Below are 19,687 nucleotides of genomic sequence, written 5' to 3'. Positions count from 1 at the left end.
CACAAGCAGCCCAGTGTATAGCTCTAGTGTGACATAAACAACTACTTCTGATAAAACAAACGATTTTAAAAGACTACTTTTTATAAGAAACTTTTAAATCTGAACTTTAATTCATAACATCGATTATAGCGTTGATAATTTAAAGGATTGAATATCCACAAAATTCTACAATCCTATGAATAGTGTAGTTGCTCTTATCATAAACTACAAAAATCACGAGAAAAAAAAAGAACACCCTTCGTTCTCAACCACAAATAATATTAAATTCTCCTTTCATGTCTCAATACGTGTATCCCTGAAGTTACATTTATTAAGTCAAACTTCAACATCTAACAATACATCACAAAATCCAATCAAACGTTTACCTCACAGAAATTCGCTACACTTTCATAAAAGGCTTCCTAACAAGCTCAAAAACGCCTCCTCTTTATTCCACTTCACGTATTTGTGCATCTGGTCCGGCCCTTTGGTTGTCCGGCCGTCAACAATCCCAATATGCGCCATGACAACCCGTCATAATTCTCTACAGCTTTTTCCTTTTTTTTTTTTTTTTCTTTTCCGTACCATTTCGTGTCGCATTTGGATAAAAGCCGTAACAACAACGTCAGAATCAGGACTAATAAAGTCCCCCACTGGTTCAGCTGTTCGCCAAGGGGGCTAGGGGTATGAAAGGGGCTTTATTCAGCCCCTTTAACGATAAATTAAAGCTGCTTCACACGGAGAATGGTGAGATTGGCGAGCAGTGTCAATAGGGCCCTTTTTAGAGAAATTTTCCCCTCCCCATGGTCTATTGTCAGCAGCAACAACAATCCAGAATTTCTGTCAGGCCTTAGTGAGGCGACATATTGGCCAGGACACCCAATCGCACAAGGGGTTCGCATCATGAAACTTTCTCAAATAAAGGTATGATTTGAACCCCTCATTTGTGGAATTAGGCGTAAAAAAAAGTCTCCATACTGCTTCCATAACTTACGTTTAAAAAAATCATATGCAGGCCCTTTTTGAATAGCGCTCCAATTTCACTTATTAATAAAAATGGAGTTCGTCTCATTTTCGTGTTCATATAAGATATTTCTTTTTTTTTTTAATTTTAAATTTAGTATACCTCCAAGTTTATTGCCACTGCCAACCGAGCTGTTATTTCTACAGAGGGCACAATAATTTAGACAGGGTAGGGAAAACAATATAACCATCTGACTTTAGAGCTGTGATCTTGAAAATAGAAATGGTGAAGTGAGCCTAGTGAAGCGATATGAAGTCGCGTCATATGAAGTTATGCAGAAAAATCTCTAAAATGAAGCTCGTTTATAAAAAAAGGAAAGTAAATACAACAAAAACATTCCGGATTCAAAATAAGCTAAAATATGCATGCGAGCACATCAATTGCGCCAAGTAAGAAGCACAATTATTAGAAAGTGTGAGAAAGGTTAAATACTTTTAAAATAAACATGCATGACTGGATTTTAAAGGTCAAATGCGAATTTTTCGTTAAAGAAGCTAAAACACAAATATTTACACAATTGCATTCCCATAAAATAAGTAAATTAATTTTCTCTAAATAATCCAATTACTAATACTATATCCTATAATAAATGTTGCATACGCCATGCAGCGCCACCTGTAAGTAAGCAGACTCCCTTACATTCTCTCACTGAACGGCTACGGGGAGCGAGCTCATTAAGATGTTCCAGCTCTAATTATTTTGTACTGCCATTTAAGTGTTTTTTGTCATAATAAAAGCTTTAAAATGCAACCCTAGACTGCTTTGAAGCTTCATCGACACTCCCCGTCCGTAACATGGGGGCTCTACCCGGTCATCGGAACCTGATGCTTAAAATTGAAAGCGATAGCCGCCCAAACAAAATGGCGCAATAACTCTACTTCATAAGTCGGCCAATAACCCCGCCGCATAATTCAAAATATCTTCGAACAATTTTATCTACGTAGGCCAATTTTCCCGCCTGAACTGAAAAGCCAATTTCCCGCTTTGAAAACAACGAACTATTGTTGAAAAATATTCAACTACAAAAGGCCAATTTTCCCGCCTGAACTGAAAAGCCAATTTCCCGCTTTGAAAACAACGAACTATTTCTAAAAAATATTCAACTACAAAAGGCCAATTCTCCCGCCTATACTGAAAAGCCAATTTCCTGCTTTGAAAACATCGAACTATTGCTGAAAAATATTCAACTACAAAAGGCCAATTCTCCCGCCTACACTGAAAAGCCAATTTCCCGCTTTGAAAACAACGAACTATTGCCTGACAAATGTCCAACTTCAAAAGGCCAATTCCACCGCCTATGATATATTTCCAGATCTAAATATCTTCTACAGCGAAAAATCAACAACTCAAGAGGCCAATTTCCCCGCCTAAGTGTCTAAAGAAATATCTTCCACAACTACGTTCTACAACAAAGCCAATTCAACCACCTGTGTGACCAATTTCCCGTCCACATTTAAGGAATCTCTCTACATCAACATTCAACGAATTAAGAAATCGATACTTCTCTTCTACATAAGTCACGGCATTCAACGTCAACAACGATAAAAGTCGTAGCATCGTAGTGAAACAGTAGTGAATACTTATATCAACAAACACCGATATCTTCAAACAAGGTAGGATCAATCCTTTTTATTATCAAATATGTATCGAAATACTAAAAAAGAAGATTTAATTAATACCATCAAGGAATTAGGAATAGATATTCCAGAAAATGCTACTATTATTTGTTTAAAAGAACTTATAGAAAAAACTGATACGTTCAAAAATGAACCAGAATTTGTTAAAGATATGATTTATTTAATCGTCGAAGAAAGAAAAGAGGCAGAACAATCGAGAAAAGAAGCAGAACAATGCGAAAAAGAAAAAATCAAGTTAGCCCAAATCGAAAAAGAAATCGAATTAGCATCAATTAACTCCGGCTCAAATCAAAATAATTCCGAAAACACAAACGCGATAATTACAACATCATCTTCAGATCTCGAAAGTCTAATTAAATCAGTTAAAACACTTAGTATGCCGATTCCTACTAAACCCGAAAATTTTAACTTATTCTTTCATTCTTTAGAACGCGCGTTTACCACCAAAAATGTTCCGCCAGAATTCAAATCAGAAATATTAATAAATATTCTCGGTGAAAAAGCGAATAGTATTTTACTTTACATTTCGGAAAACGAACTCCAAGATTACGAAAAAGTTAAAAATATTATATTACGAGAATTTCAGCCAACACCCCAGGAATGCTTAATTAATTTCCGAAGAGCTCAACGATTACCTAATGAATCACACGTACAATTTTCGTCAAGATTGACAAGCTCTTTTGAATACTATTGTAACCTTCGTAACGTTAATGATTATACAAGCTTGTGCGAATTAATGATAGCCGATAAATTGTTTTCTACCCTCGATCGTGAAACGCAACAACATATTGCGATACGCCAAAACGAAACTTGGTTTAAACCAACTGAACTAGCGAAAGAATGCGATGTATACTTTGTTTCGAAACGGAAATCTTTAGCCGAAATAAAACACTACCGTCAACAACCGTTCGAGTACAAGCAAAAAACTAACTCATTTCAAAGCTCTAATCGTAATTCATATGAGAGGAATTCTACAGAAAACCCATCACGAAATAATCCGCGCGAAAGCTTTCACAGAAACGAAACTAATTCAAATCGTAGATTTAACTCAAATCGAGACCCTGTTTGCAAAGTCGAAGCTAAAATATTTAATGAGTCTAAGCATGAATTACAATATGAAAAAATTTTCGTTAATGATAAACTAGTTGTTCAATCGTTAGTTGATTCGGGAGCCAATATTATTTGCGTACGAGAACACTTAATTCCCTCCAAAACTAAAAGTGTCGGAACTGTTCAATTAACTTGTGCTTTCGGAAATGAAGTACAAGCTGAACTTTCAAAAATAAAATTAGCGCTTCCAAGCTTTCGTGAAAATCCCATAACAGTAACGGCAGCTGTTTGTAAAAATCTTTATTGTGATTTAATAATTCCCCCAAATATTTTGGATGATTTAAATGAAGCAAAAAAAGAATATGATCGAATTTCAAAAGAAAACATGATTTCTCCTTATTCTAAAACTAAATTTTCTTTGCCTAAAAACGAACAACAAAATACTTTCGAATTAAACTCAATGTCTAAAAAAGAAAATCAAAATTCTTTCATTTCCAATACAGAAAACGATAATTTTTCTCCCCCAGTTTCTAAAAATAGATCCGACAAGAGTGCATTACAGTCGCGTCAGTTAGACGAAGGTCAGTCTTTCTTTGAGATAGAGAATAATAATGAATCACTCCCTTTTCAAACTGAAACCGAAAATTTGTTATGCGAATGCAAAAGTACTTCTACTCAAAATTTATTTGAAAAACAAATAAATGAGTTTGATTCAATGACGTCTGCATCTAATAGGAAAGCGGATACTACCGAAACACGTGATCGCTGCGTCACATCCAATGTTCACCGTGCTCTTTCCGATGTAAACAAACAAACCGAAACCGATATTTTTTCGTCAGCCGAAACAGAAACAAACGATTTTAATTCTTCAAATCCGGAAAATAAAGAGATTAAAAATGCGTTTATTGAAAATACAGACTATTGTTTATCTAATATAAATATAGTTTACACCGATGTTGATTTATCTCATTTAGAATCCGATACGCGTACTGAAATTGAACAACTTATTAAATCTTATAAGCCAAACAAAATTAAAGATACCAACTTACAAATGAAAATAATTCTTTCTGACGATAAACCTATCGCGTTACGACCAAGAAGGCTTGGCCAAACAGAAAAAATTATCGTTGAAAACCAAATTGATCAATGGCTTACTGATGGAATTATTTCTGAAAGTTCGTCCGATTACTCCGCACCTTTGGTTCTTGTTAAGAAAAAAGATCAGTCAACAAGAATATGCGTAGATTATCGCGCTCTTAATTCCAAAACAATTAAACAGAGATTCCCATTACCACTCATTGATGACATTTTCGATAGACTTCAAGGAGGAGTGTTATTTTCCAACCTTGACCTTAGGAACGGTTATTTCCATGTTTCAATTGAACCTGACAGTCGCAAATTTACCAGCTTCGTAACACCAACTGGACAATACGAATTTAACAAAGTTCCTTTTGGCTTGTGTAACTCTCCCTCAGTATTCCAAAAATACATTCAAATTATTTTTAAAGATCTTTTAAATGATGGTACTGTTATAATTTATATGGACGATATCATAGTGCCTTCTAAAAATAAGAGTGAAGGAATTGTAAAACTCAAAAAAGTATTTGAAGTAGCTTCTAGTTATGGTGTAGAATTTAATTTCAAAAAGTGCAATTTTCTACAGCGTAGGATAACCTTTCTTGGACATATTATTGAGCAAAACACCATTCGCCCTTCAGCAACTAAGACAACCGCCGTCATGAACTTTCCAGAACCCAAAACAACTCAACATGTTCAATCATTTTTAGGACTAACCGGATACTTTAGAAAATTTATCAAAGACTATGCACTAATTGCAAGACCTTTAAGCGACCTTCTACGAGACAAAGTCAAATTTATTTTTGGCCCTGCACAGAAACAAGCTTTCATTTCTCTGAAACAAATTTTATCATCTGAACCTGTTTTACATCTATATCAGCAAGGTACTCCATTACAACTCCACTGTGATGCCAGTGCTAAAGGATTTGGTGCTATACTCCTTCAAAAGGACTCTGATAACAATTTCCATCCCATACAATACATGAGTCGTAAAACTTCTCCCCAAGAAGAGAAATATTCCAGCTACGAATTAGAAGTTTTAGCGATAGTTACAGCATTAAAAAAATTTAGACACTATCTAATAGGCACAAAATTCCAAATATATACAGATTGCCAGGCGTTTCAAAAGACAATGACAAAAAAAGATCTACCACCCAAAATAGCACGATGGGCACTCTTCTTAGAAGATTTTGATTACGAAATACTTCATCGGCCAGGTAAACGAATGCAACATGTAGATGCTCTTAGCCGCTATCCAGTTATGGTAATACAATACAATGAAACAACACAGAAAATCAGAGAAGCACAAATCAATGATGAGTTTACAGCAAGTATAAAGCAACTAATTAATAATTCTTCAGCACCTGATTATACATTAAAAAACAATGTGCTTTACAAAATAGTCAATGATCAAGAACTTTTGGTAGTTCCACTTGACATGCAAAAACAAATTGTACAACTTGAACATTCTAAAGGACATTTTGGCATAAATAAAACGGAAAATTTGCTAAAACAACAATTCTATTTTCCAAACATGCGAAAGACTGTTGAAAACGTAATTTCCAATTGCATTCCATGTATACTTTCATCACGTAAAGTAGGAAAACAAGAAGGTTTCTTACATCCCATCCCAAAAGGAGACATTCCTCTTGATACATACCACATAGATTTTCTTGGTCCCTTACCCAGTACACATAAGAATTATAAATACATTTACACCGTCGTCGATGCTTTCACCAAATTCTTATGGATTTATCCAGTCAAGTCAACATCAGCTAAAGATGCCTTGGAAAAACTACAACTGCAACAAATTACTTTTGGAAATCCAAGAAGAATCATATCAGATAAAGGATCCGCATTCACCTCAATAGAATTCAAAAAGTACTGTGAAGACGAACAAATTGATCATATCACAATCACCACAGGTCAACCTCGTGGGAATGGACAGGTGGAAAAATTTCATGCTACGATAATCTCAGTCATCACCAAGTTATCCCTTGACAACCCCAGCAAATGGTTCAAGCATGTACCAGCAGTCCAACGTGTAATCAACAGCACTGTTTCTTCAACAACAAAGTTTACACCCTTCGAGCTCTTAACAGGAGTTAAGATGAGAAATAAAGAAGACCTGCACATCAAGAAAATTCTCGAAGAAGAGCACATACATATTTTACTTGAAAATCAACAACAAATGCGAAAAGAAGCAAAAAGCAATATACTTGAGATGCAAGAAAAAACCAAGCACAATTATAATACTAGACGAAAGACAGCAACGAAGTATAAGCTCCACGACAGAGTTGCCATCAAACGAACCCAATTCGGGACAGGTTTGAAACTTCGACCAAAATTTTTCGGTCCATACACAGTGACAAAAATTAGACCCAACGATAGATATGATGTTCACAAGATCGGTATAGGAGAAGGACCAACTGTCACATCCACATCAGCGGACTTAATGAAACCATGGGAAGATCCATAAACTTTTTTCCTTTTTTTTTCATATGAACTTTTTAACTGTGCAAGAACTTTTACACAGACTTTCGATTTTTTTTTTAAAATTTATTTTCATTTTGGATTTTATTGCATAAATCAAATATTAATTGAACATATTTAACAGAATATAATGACAAATTTCTATTTTAATGATCTATATATTCATATTGATCGTATTTTTCAGAAGTGAGAAAACATTTTTTGTGGATTTATATATTTGAAAATATCTTTTTATTACTTATTTAAGATTAGTTAAGATTTAAATTTTCATAAATTTATTGTTTTATATTTCAATTGAATTGTCAAAATATTTCTGTCATCAATATTTTATGTTTATTACCTTTAATAATGTTTAATATTTACCTTTAAAGCAATTAGTCGGAGACCGACTAAGTCAGGATGACAGAGTGTTGCATACGCCATGCAGCGCCACCTGTAAGTAAGCAGACTCCCTTACATTCTCTCACTGAACGGCTACGGGGAGCGAGCTCATTAAGATGTTCCAGCTCTAATTATTTTGTACTGCCATTTAAGTGTTTTTTGTCATAATAAAAGCTTTAAAATGCAACCCTAGACTGCTTTGAAGCTTCATCGACACTCCCCGTCCGTAACATAAATATCACTGTGAAGATGAGAAATATTTTGAATCGGTTAAATAAACATCATAAACATATTATTACTAGTAATTTTGTAATATGGAAAACTTAAAACTAATAAATTTAATGATAAAAGGCACACAATTTAGTCCCATTTACCGTATATCAATTAATAAAATTCTAAAATACTTTCTTAATGATCTCAATAAATATTGTTTAAAGATATCAAATAGATTCTCTTTGCTTTTAGGTATGTTACCAGAATGGAAATGGGCTGTTTATTATTTCCTTAAAATCTTTATTTTTAATAATAAGGAAAATTTAAATAACAGTAACAGTTCAATAAATATTTCCAAAATTTATCAATCAATTAAGTAACTACAAAAATATTTTGTAATTACCCCCATAGACAAAGCTAACAATAATTATGCTATCCTCTGTAAAAAATTCTATGTTGAACTTTTAAATACGGAGTTAAATAACAGTATCACTTTTAAGCTCTGTAATTTGAATAATAGTATTATCATTAAAAAAATTTTAGCTTTATGTAAGAAATTTAAAATTAAAACCAATTATGTACAATTTCTGTATCTAAATAATCAGTTCAAAATTTCATAAAATTCCTATTAAATTTAGAACAGTCACTTGTTGGTCCAACTCTTACCGAACTATGCCTGGAACCATATTTCTCCAACTTAAATAAAATTATTAACAATATTATTAACAATATTATTAAAGAGCGTTTTTCTTGGATTATCATTAACAATCAACCCATTTTAGAATTTATTAGACAAAATAAAATTGATTCTTATGCGACTTTCGATTTCCAAAATCTCTATAATAGCTGTAATCTCTATAAATCACTCTTTCTAAACTAACTTTTGAATTATTACTGTGACTGTAAAAATTTCCTTAATAGAGAATTAGAGAATTTCTAATTAATTTTTGTCTTTTTAATAATTATCTTAACAATGAAAAACATGTTTTTGATCAAATTGATGGAATACCGCAAAGATCTAATTATTCACGACTTTTAGTTAACGTACTTTTACACTATTTTGAAGGGGGGAAAAAACTACACTCTTAATTTTAAATATATTTATAGATTTATTGATGACTTAATTATCTTTAATTTTCAAAATTATTCAATTTTATTAAATAATACTTACCTCGAGGAATTAAGCTTGCTTTGTAAATATGACGATAATATTAATTTTAAAATTTCGGTTTTAAGTATTGGAAAAAAAGAAAATATCTCAATTGAGGATTTATGCAATAAAAGAAATGTTTTTAAATTTAATATAAATGAACTAATTACAGGGAATTCTAATGTTTTTAAAGACATTTATTTAAATACTATTTTTAATCAAATAAATAGAATTTTTAAAAAATTAGTAGTAATGTTTATTTATCAAAAAAACAAGTAGACGATTTTTTTCCAAAATTTTATTAAAAAAAACAATGGATATTTAACTAATGTAATTAAACTTGATGAAAAATCATTGAGTTAATAGCGTGTTACAATTAAAAATTTCGTTGTTAACTAACTTTATATTTTTACTATGTACAAATCTAATTCGAGCAAATCCGCGGCTAAAAATCATCTGATACTTAATAAGGGAATTATAAAAAAAAAAAAAAAATTTTCATTAAATGTTAGTAATTTCTCTAAATTCAACCTTATAATTATAAAAAATTTTTTACTAAAATTCAACCTGATTAATTTTTTCGATTATATAACCGTCGTTGAACAGCCAAAACAATTTTTTAAGTTTACGACTACCAAAGTCCTACTCCGTAGCCTTGTAATTTGAACCCAATCAAGGAGACAAGGGAACTCCAGGATCAAGTAGTGGGAGAAATTTACCTTCGTGGTGCATTTTTTTTATTGGAACTACTGAGAGGAAAACCACAAAAGCCTTCCATGGTAAGCCTTACGGCAAGGGGATTCTAACCCATGATCCGTCTACCACTGAGGATATTTTACGCCAGCACTGTGATTGGTGCGAGCCGGGTGCGGAATTCGTATCAAACAGCCATTGTTGGGATTCGAACACGGTCCGCTGTCATCTAGCTGATCTATCTTTTATCTACTCCAAAAATTTGTAAGGTAACTAGCTGGAAGCAATAAAATGTGTAGTGAAAAAAAATCACCTTTCGAAAAATGTGGCTAATTATTAAATGCACCAAAGCTTTGTTATAAATTAAAATATGTATCTCATATGCTAGTTGCTATACAAGAGTAAATATTAATCTTAAGGGAAAAAGACCCGCTTTATTGTTAATTATTGTAATAATTTTTTTCAAATAAAGCAAATAAAGATATAAATTTAAAAAGAAATAATAAGTTAGTATAGATATTAATTCAATTTAATATGAAACATTTAAGCTGCTTTAAAAAAGTTTTTATTCTATCAATTTTTAAAAATTATGCACTTTTCTATACATTTTTCTACGTTTATGTGCTATTTTGATAAACAAAAAGCACCTTAAATATTCATTTCATTGGCAGTAATCACCTAAAACATGTGACATTTTAGTTAAAAACTTTGCACATTGTTTACATTAAATTGCTGATGAGAAAATTACATTATTTTCCATCCAAGCGATTAAAAAAAAATTATTTCAGATAGACTTTTGGCTATCTTTTAATTAGCAATTCATTTGATAAATGTAACTGGAATTGCAAATTTTGTTCTTTCTTTTACCCCAACAAATAACGCAAAACATTGCGCAAAATTATGCGGCCGCAGCAAATAATCAAATAAAATTGAAATAAATTTATTTACAAAACATGAGTCACGTTAATAAGAAATACTTTCTGCTCGAAGGGCTTAATTTGCATGGAATCATGCCACACATATTGCTAATTACTTCTGGTCATTAATAAAGTAATGGAGAACTGTTTTCAAAGTTTAAGTCTTAAAATAAATTACTTTCGCAGAAACAGACGATTATAAATTCTGGGCAACCGCTTTACCCGGAACAAATTTATTTGACAATGGTTTTAGGGAAAAACAAATCATTCCAGAGGAGTTTTTGTTGTTTTAAATAATAAATAGATGTTTGCAAATGCTCAGAGGGAAAATTCTTAAGCCTTATGCTCTTGTTTTTTTTCACATTTATGATTTGTTATATATTCTCAGTAGCGATCACCTTAACTTTTGTTTTGAAACTAGTTTGCCTAATAATCAACGTACTTTTTTTCATGGTAGTTTGCAAAGGAAAAAGTTTTAATAGCTTAAAACACAGCAAATTTATAGTGCAGGTAATTAATTGCTAAGTTCGTTGACTATATAATCAGCAATTTTTTAAAATTTTTATTTGTTTCTTTATTTTAATGATGTAGATGAATAGTTATAATGACGTTTGTCATGCACATTTTTTGTCTTGATAATCTCAGCTGAGAAAAAAGTGAATTAATTTTAATAAGAAAATCACCCATTTAAATTGTTATTTTCTTAATAATTCTTTTTATTTTGACTTGCAAAGAACAGAGTTAAACATTTGCAAGCATTGTGCAAAAAACTTTTTGTTTTATATTCATTAAAATTAATAGTATGTGTTTTATTTTCTTTGGGCAAACGAATTTTATAATTATCTGCAAAATCTTCAGATTTTCACGATTATGTCCGGAGATGACGTAAAGAATACTAAAAATAAATCTAGCATACACTGTAAAAAATTACGGATCAAATTACGGTATAAAGTGTTGGTGTATCATCCGTACAACCCATTTTTACCGTTAAATATTATACCCTTAATTTTTGCAGAACATGCTATCTATTTGATTCAAGTGATCCAGTGATTTTACTATAATTATTACAGTAAAAATTACGGTATATCAAATTTTTTGTTCCGCAACACCTCCTGGTAAAAATGGATTTTACAGTAATAAGTACCGGCATCTTGAGTGCGAGTACATTTTAACATAATTTGATTCAAAATTTTAAACAAATTTCAATATTGATAAACACAGCAATTTTAATTACATTATTTTTTAAACTCTGATTTAATTAAAAATTCAGAACTTCAGAAGTCAATTAAAATTAAGCATTAATTTTTTAATTAGTCCAGTTTGTTAAATAAGTTAATTAAATAACAAAATCATAGAATAAAATGTTCCATGAAATGTTCGAAGGATAGCTATTAACTGAATTATATTATTAAATGAAATATTTTCTGCTTTGAGATATTTCACATCCGAGATCTAGAACTTAATTTCAATTTCGAGAAAATATTATAATAAACAACATTATAATAAACAATTTATGTGTAGTATTATATTTTACATAACATAATAGTAGTTTTAAGCAATTATATAATAATTAAAATTTTAATAATACTAGACATAATCATATACATCCCATTTCCTGGTTCCAACTAAATAAACAGTAACCAACATAAAAGAAAATTTTCGTAAACGTACGCTAAAGTGGTATTACGCGATAATGAACCACATTAAAATATCGTATAATTTATTACATTAGAATAAACAATTAAAGTGGAGTATTATATTTTTAATAATATAATAGTAATTTTACGCAAGTATAGAATAATTAAAATTTTAATAATAATAGACATAATCATATTCATCCTATTTCCTGTTTCCGACAATATAAACAGTAACCAACATAAAAGATAATTTTCGTAAACGTACGCTGAAGTGGTATTACGCGACAATGAATCACATTAAAAGAATCGATGAAGTTGAAATTATGTCCCATCGAAGACTGAATCACTTTCCATAACCCTCTGCAGAATTGCATATCGAATGGACAATCCCAGGAAAACAACACCTTGTAAATTCCTCTTTATAATTCCCATGAGCATTCCCGGAAATTAAACATCCACTCCACATATATCCATGGGACTAATCTTGAGCAAATGTGAACTTCTCCCCCACATTTAATGGCGACATACTCCGAGATTAGAGCCTGTCCTCTTCAGCTGCAGCAGTCATACACGTTCTATTCTTCAATACCAATGTGTCAAAAGACGAAGGGGGGCGGAAGAGATTACAGTGCTGATTGAGACATTCTATAACTCCCCAGACAATTCAGTGACACCCCCATGCCCCCATCAGATTTCCCATGTTTGGGAAACCTGGCCATCAGATAGCAGGGGCTCCCAGAAACCCTTCAAAATCCACAGAACTCACGTAACATTCTGTGATATTATCACTAAGGGTGGTCTGATGATAGGAAAGGTAACCCCTCTATTTTATATCCCCCCTTATTCTGGAAGGTAAAGTGCTCACAACAGATTGGACAGCGATTGATTCGTCCGTTTCAGAAATAATCCGTTTCGGATTTTGCAGTGTAAGGCCTACCTTGATAGGGGTGATGGCTGGATCTTTTGCGTGCTCAATCCATTGCTGAATATGTGTGACGCGGGGATTAAACTGTATCTTCTTATTTGCTCGGTCTTTTGACTGTAAGACTGTTATTTGCTTAAAAGGCAACAGAATTAATGGTGTCGTCAGCTGTTGAAGCAGGTTATTTCCACGCTTTACGTGACGATTGGTTGATGGTCTGGTTATGAAGATATCGAACAGGTTTTATCCAAAGCTCGACATAAGCATGAAATATTACATTTCTTGCTGGGTTTTTTTTAAAGAGTTTCTCTACTATAAAATTATATAATAAATATCGTTTTTTTTAATACATTCATAAACTTATTAACATATGATACAATACATATTCGATCAGATATAATTTAGCGGGGATAATTTCTTGCTGTTATAAAATCTCCCAAAGTTTTTCACAGGGATAATCGAAATGAAATGTAAAATTGAAGTGAGATTAATCACGACTTCTATTTAGCAAATTGGTAAGGCAGTAACATTTGGATAGAAAAAGTAAAGTTTTACAAACAGAAAAAAGTCTATATAAGAGAAAGTAACGGACCACCCAAAAAGATCCGATATTGCAAAAAAGTAAGCAGCAATCCTTTTATTAAATACTAATCGAACTTTAATCAAATTAGGTGAGATACGAATAGCAGTGTAATTGAATGTTCTAATTTTTTCTTGAAAATTAAGTTGAGGAGAAACGTGGACTGATTTTACATGCTTATTGACAATAAAGTATTTGCTGATTGCTGTATGTAGGCGCACTATACTCAAAAGTACCGTTTTGAGAAGGATTAGCAAGCTGCAAACATTAAGAGCCTTCAAAAATACCTTAATACGACTGTTTTTCGGTTTCTCTTTGTATATCTATCATTCTGGCAGATTCCTTATTGTTTTTATTTATTTACATTTTAAGAAAAGTGCTCTCCTTGTCCATCTTTCTTCAATCACTCTAGATATTCTCTCGGTAAAAACAAGATTTCGTGAACAGTAAATTTAGCCGAATAAATATTTCTTAAGGTATGTTCGAAGGTATCATGAGAAAATTATCAAATGCTACCACATTTGCCAAATTTTATCACTAAAGCATGTTTAATTGTTATTTTCACCAAAAACATTACAGAAGCGCTTCGGTAACAACTACCGAGCTTTTAGGTATTCCCATAGTGCTAGAAAGACGGTAAATTTTACCCTATTCTGGTAGTTTGAACCATAATATTTTCTTTGGTATATATGCCCTTCAATATTGATTTATTTATTTATTTTAAAAATAAAGTAAAACATTAATATTCCAACTTTTACTTTTGAGACACATCATTACTTTAGGATTTAAATTTCTTACTTTCATATATAAGTTTAAATTACTGAAAGTTTCAGTCCATTTTTTATTTTATGTATTTCATTTCCCTAGTTAAAATGAAATGCAGAAGAAAATTTTTATGCCTTTAAGTTTCATTTGACTTCAAATTTTATTTCTGACGAAGCATTTTAAATTTTTTTTTTAAAACTTCCTTTCATAATATAGTTTCATTTACATATTTGTTGAAAAGTGAATATAAATTCAGAGGTGCAAAATTTTAATTATCGCTTTCGTATTTCTGGAATATATTGAAATGTAATGTATTAGCTCTTTATGAGACAGAAGTTATACGCTGCTCTGATTTTTTTTATTTTTTTTTATGATACACCACTATTTAAGGTAACATGATTATTAAACTAAGTTTTGAGTTTGGTGAAGGTTACACGTGCCAACTGGAACAATGAATCGAATACAAGCATGTTAAAACTATTTTAAAATTTTGATTTTATTCTTCTCATGCTAAGAGATTTAAAAATATATATATAATTATATATATATATATATATATATATATATATATATATATATATATATATATATATATATATATATATATATATATATATATTCAAGGCCCAAGTATTAATTTTCTGGAATTTTCTATAATAATCTTTGAAAATATTAAGTGAATTTTTATACACATTTAATACTGTTCTAAATTACCAGTCGCTACTGGCCACAGGCACAACCACCTAGAGTAGAAGGCCTGGGAGCTTGTTTGTGACGTCACGATCAGAAGGCAGAAAAGAGCGTTGCTGTTTTCTACCTTCAAAGTGATCAGAGGAGGTTGTGAAGATATGAGGATAGTCGATTCCTTATTAGTTTTATTCGATTTATTGTTTTTTCTTTCATTTTTATAAGTTAAAAATAGGAATCAAAATTTTTTATGATCTAAATAATTGTGTATATATAATCCTTGCCTTAAAATAATAAATTTAAAATGAGCCAAAAGACGGAAAAAATCATGATCAAAAATAAATAAATTAACTCAGTAATAAATCTTAGATTAGTTTTTAAAAATTTTTTTGGATTACTTTCATAAGATTTAATCCAAACCTTTTTTTACGAATAAATTTCTATTTTAAACTATTTTAAGAGTAATCAATCATATTAAATAAATATCAATTGATTAAAAATAAAAATATTTTCCTAAGAATTGAAAATTATTACTTAACATTCATTGATGGAAACAAAATGTTATTGAAAAGAACACTTAAGAAAATAAAAGCAAATGTTTATCCTTTATAAACCTTTGAAATATTTATAGCCAATTTATATAATTATTCTGAAATTTTTTTACTTACTGCAGTAAATTGACAAATTAGCATCTGTCGGTCTAATTTCTTTCTATGTTCTTCTGTTTTACATACATGTGTTAAAAATGATTTTATGTGAGTTATTAAATAAGCTGAATCATTACTTTGATGATATAGACTAAGACTAGAACATTATGAATGAGGTAATTAAGTATATGAAGATTAATTTTATCATAAAGTATAAGTATGCTTTAAAATAATGACACAAACATATATATAGAACAAAATCTTTATTTAAATCAGTGAAGAGAAAATATGTATACAAAAGCAAATAAAATTTTTAAAAATTTTATTTTCAAACATATATCAATTATTATATCATTACTTGCAATTTCAAGATTACTATACTTCTGAAGAAAACATTGTAATTGTCATATATTTTTAAATGACCAAATTTCCAAACATTTTATTTTAAAACATAACGCCATATGGCAAACAAAAATTTGGAACCTTGAAAATTTTTTATTTTATTAATATAATTTCATTATAATCATGCTTGCAAGTTGAGGAAAAAAGCCAAGATTGAAATTTTTTTCTGAATAAAATTTCCAACTTACCACCTCGACATACAAGACATATGCAAAATATCTAGAAAGCTTTACCATAATATATCCAATTTAAATACTGAACAAAAAATATTTGTCAACCTCTTCCTTTAATAAAATAACAGAAACATAAAAAGTACACCAGTATAAATAAAGAAAGCAATTTTTACTTATTAAATTATATCATTACTTGCGATTTCAAGATTACCACACTTCTGAAGAAAACATACTGTAATTGTCATATATTTTTAAATGACCAAATATCCTAACATTTTACTTTATCAATATAATTTCATTATAGTCATGGGTGCAAATTGGGAAAAAGGTCAAGACTGAAAATTTTTTCTGACTAAAATTCCCAGTATACCATCTCGACATACAAGACAGCAAAATATCTAGAAAACTCTACCATAATACATCAAATTTATATACTGACCATTATCTATTAATCTCTTCCCTTAATAAAATAACAGGAGCATAAAAAGTACACCAATATAAATAATGAATGAAATTTTTACTTATTAAATTATATCATTACTTGCAATTTCAAGATTATCACCAGTATCTACTTCTGAAGAAAATATATGGCAAATGTCATATATTTTTAAATGACCGAATTTCCAAGCATTTTATTTTAAAATATAACCCCAGAAAGCAAACAAAAATTTGGTAAAAAAAATTCATGGATAATTCAAAATATCTGCTTACATACTGTATTTTACCGTGTATGTTAATGAAACAATCTTTTACGAAAATGCTGACAGTTGATAAAACTGTTAATATACTGTAAAAGTAAAACAATAAATTACTAATGATTGTACAGCAGGCAAATGTATAGCCCTACATTTTATTTTAAAACATAACCCCAGAAGGCAAACAAAAATTGGCTAAAAAAATTTCATGGATAATTCAAAATATTTGATTACATACTGTATTTTACCGTCCATGTTAATGAAACTATCTTTTTTGAAAATGCTGATAGTTGATAAAACTGTTAATATACATGTAAAAATATAACAGTAAATTACTAATGATTGTATAGTAGTTATTAAATACTTTATCATATATGAACCATTCAAATTACCCGACACTTTTGCTCTGGTAACAACATATTTTAAAAACTTGTTGTTTATTCGAAGGAAGAAAATGAAAAAGGATAGTAAATTAAATAAAATATTGAATGAAATGCAGAAATTTCTATACATAATCTAAAATATTCCACTTACTTTTTAAATACCATTCTATACTTTAAATTAAATCTGGAGTTAAATAAATTGTCAACTAAATTTTCCTTTTCGAAAAAAAAAAAACACAAATATCTCGTACTTATGGAACTTTGAACTATATTTAGAGGATGATAAGAAATATATACTAGCGAAAACAAAATTGTAGTTTTCTTATGAGATGTACCACAAAATATAATGTAAATAATGCAAGTAGTTGCCTTACATCACCCAATAATTAAAACTAAGTTAAGTTTTAAAAGTAAACAAGAAGTTCATGAAAAAAAAGACTATTATTTACAATGCAGTTTTAAATTTTTTAAACATTTTAGATTAAATTGAAGCTTTTAATTCCTATGACCTTCCTATTATTTATTTTACAATTTATGATAATAATTAAATATTTATTTTTAAAAGTCTTGACGTAATTAATCATTTTACAATAAACAATAATAATTATATATTTATTTTTATAAGGGGTGATGAAAAACAATCTACTTTTGGAAAGCAAAAGTGATAATCCTTGTTAATTTAAACATTACAATAAATCTTTAGAAATTTAAGCAAATATTCTTAGTTAAAAACAAATTATAAATATTTTTTGCATAAATGAATCACATAACAATAGCTGCAGCTGTGTGTCTTGTAGAAACCAAGATACTGACTTTTTAAGATTATCATCATAGTTCCCTGGGCACAAGATAAAGCAACAAACTTAAAACCATGCTTGATGCCTGAAAAATAAACAGACATTAAGACTCATGGCTGAAACTAAAATATTAATTTATCAACATCTACCTTAATTTGTCATTGGAATAATGAAAATCAAAAAAAAATTGTTTTTCTTCCCAAAAAATATGTAAAAAATTTTTTCTTAGTTATCCGATTCTTAAATAAATTTTCTTAAGTTTTGGTTAACATAAATGAAGTTCTGCTGCATATAGTTAACAATCTCTAAAATAAGCGTTCAATGAAATAATTTATTTACTAAAATTTTCTTGATTCCAAATACTTCTTCTAAAAGTATTTTAACAGCACGCAAGAACTATTAGTAAACAATGACACCAAACCTTGATATAGTATTAAAAACTAATATTTTTATCCCCAAATATTGGTACATTTAGAAATTCTTCTATATTAAAATTCTTCTCAGGCATATTAGATTTAGTAGCTAAATATCAACAAATGTAAATTCTATCAATATTCATAAGCTAATCATATCTGGTACTTTTTACTAAAATGTGTTTAAATTTAATTACTACCAATTACTAAAATTAATATATTTTAATATGCATTCTATAAATCTATAATTCAAACATACTGCAATGTATAATTTATAAATTAAGATATATCACAATTCTAGGGCTATTTAAAATCTTGAGCAGAAGCACAATAAATATTGTACTAACAATTTCTAAGTCCATTTCAATCGCTTAGTTTCATTTAAGATGCTTTAGCTCATGAAGTATGAATAAAAAACACAATCGAATGCTTTTGTAATTTTATATTTGAATACTAAATTAAGTTATTTCATAATTCAAATGCAATTAGATCAGGTAACACGTATAAATACATTAGAGACTCAAATAACGAGTCACAACATAACAACAATTAAAGTTAAATTAAATACGTAGTTTCAATCTGAATTCAAACTTAATTTACAACATATTAGAGATAAATATATTGTTATCAAACATAACACTTTAGTAAAATAAAAATAGCATCTTTTACTTACTTCGATATCTCTTTAATCAAACTTTATATGTTGACAACATTCATAGTAATAACGTTTACGTCCAGGAATGGCGTTCTCACCGAGGAGCTACCCGCCTACAGACGCTACCTTCTGATCGTGACGTCACGGGGTTGAAATCGCTCAGCCAGCAGGCCTTGACCTTCTAGTAGGTGTTGCCACAGGTCGACTAAATATAACAACAAATGACGATTAAAAAATTGTCTACCGATCAACCCCTAATCGCAACTTTTCTCGTCGAAAATGCAACCCGTGCGCATTTAATTATTATTATTTTATTC

The 19,687-nt window shown here is 30.0% G+C and overlaps 2 long non-coding RNA genes across 4 annotated transcripts in view; one reads left to right on the top strand and one right to left on the bottom strand.

Moving 5' to 3' along the window:
- The window catches only part of LOC147815833 (uncharacterized), a 376,705-nt gene that overhangs the window by 131,336 nt on the left and 225,682 nt on the right, over positions 1–19,687 (top strand). The window lies entirely within an intron of this gene.
- Positions 16,099–19,528, bottom strand: LOC147815836 (uncharacterized). Its single transcript, XR_015431407.1, has 2 exons — positions 19,389–19,528; positions 16,099–18,387 (listed from the first exon to the last, which is right to left on the bottom strand). It is a non-coding gene; the product is annotated as an uncharacterized LOC147815836 (long non-coding RNA).

This window comes from Parasteatoda tepidariorum, chromosome 2, assembly GCF_982258835.1.
Source record: "Parasteatoda tepidariorum strain Cologne lab strain chromosome 2, Ptep-v5.0, whole genome shotgun sequence".
Taxonomy (NCBI): domain Eukaryota; kingdom Metazoa; phylum Arthropoda; class Arachnida; order Araneae; family Theridiidae; genus Parasteatoda; species Parasteatoda tepidariorum.
This window is presented reverse-complemented; position numbering and strand designations above follow the sequence as displayed.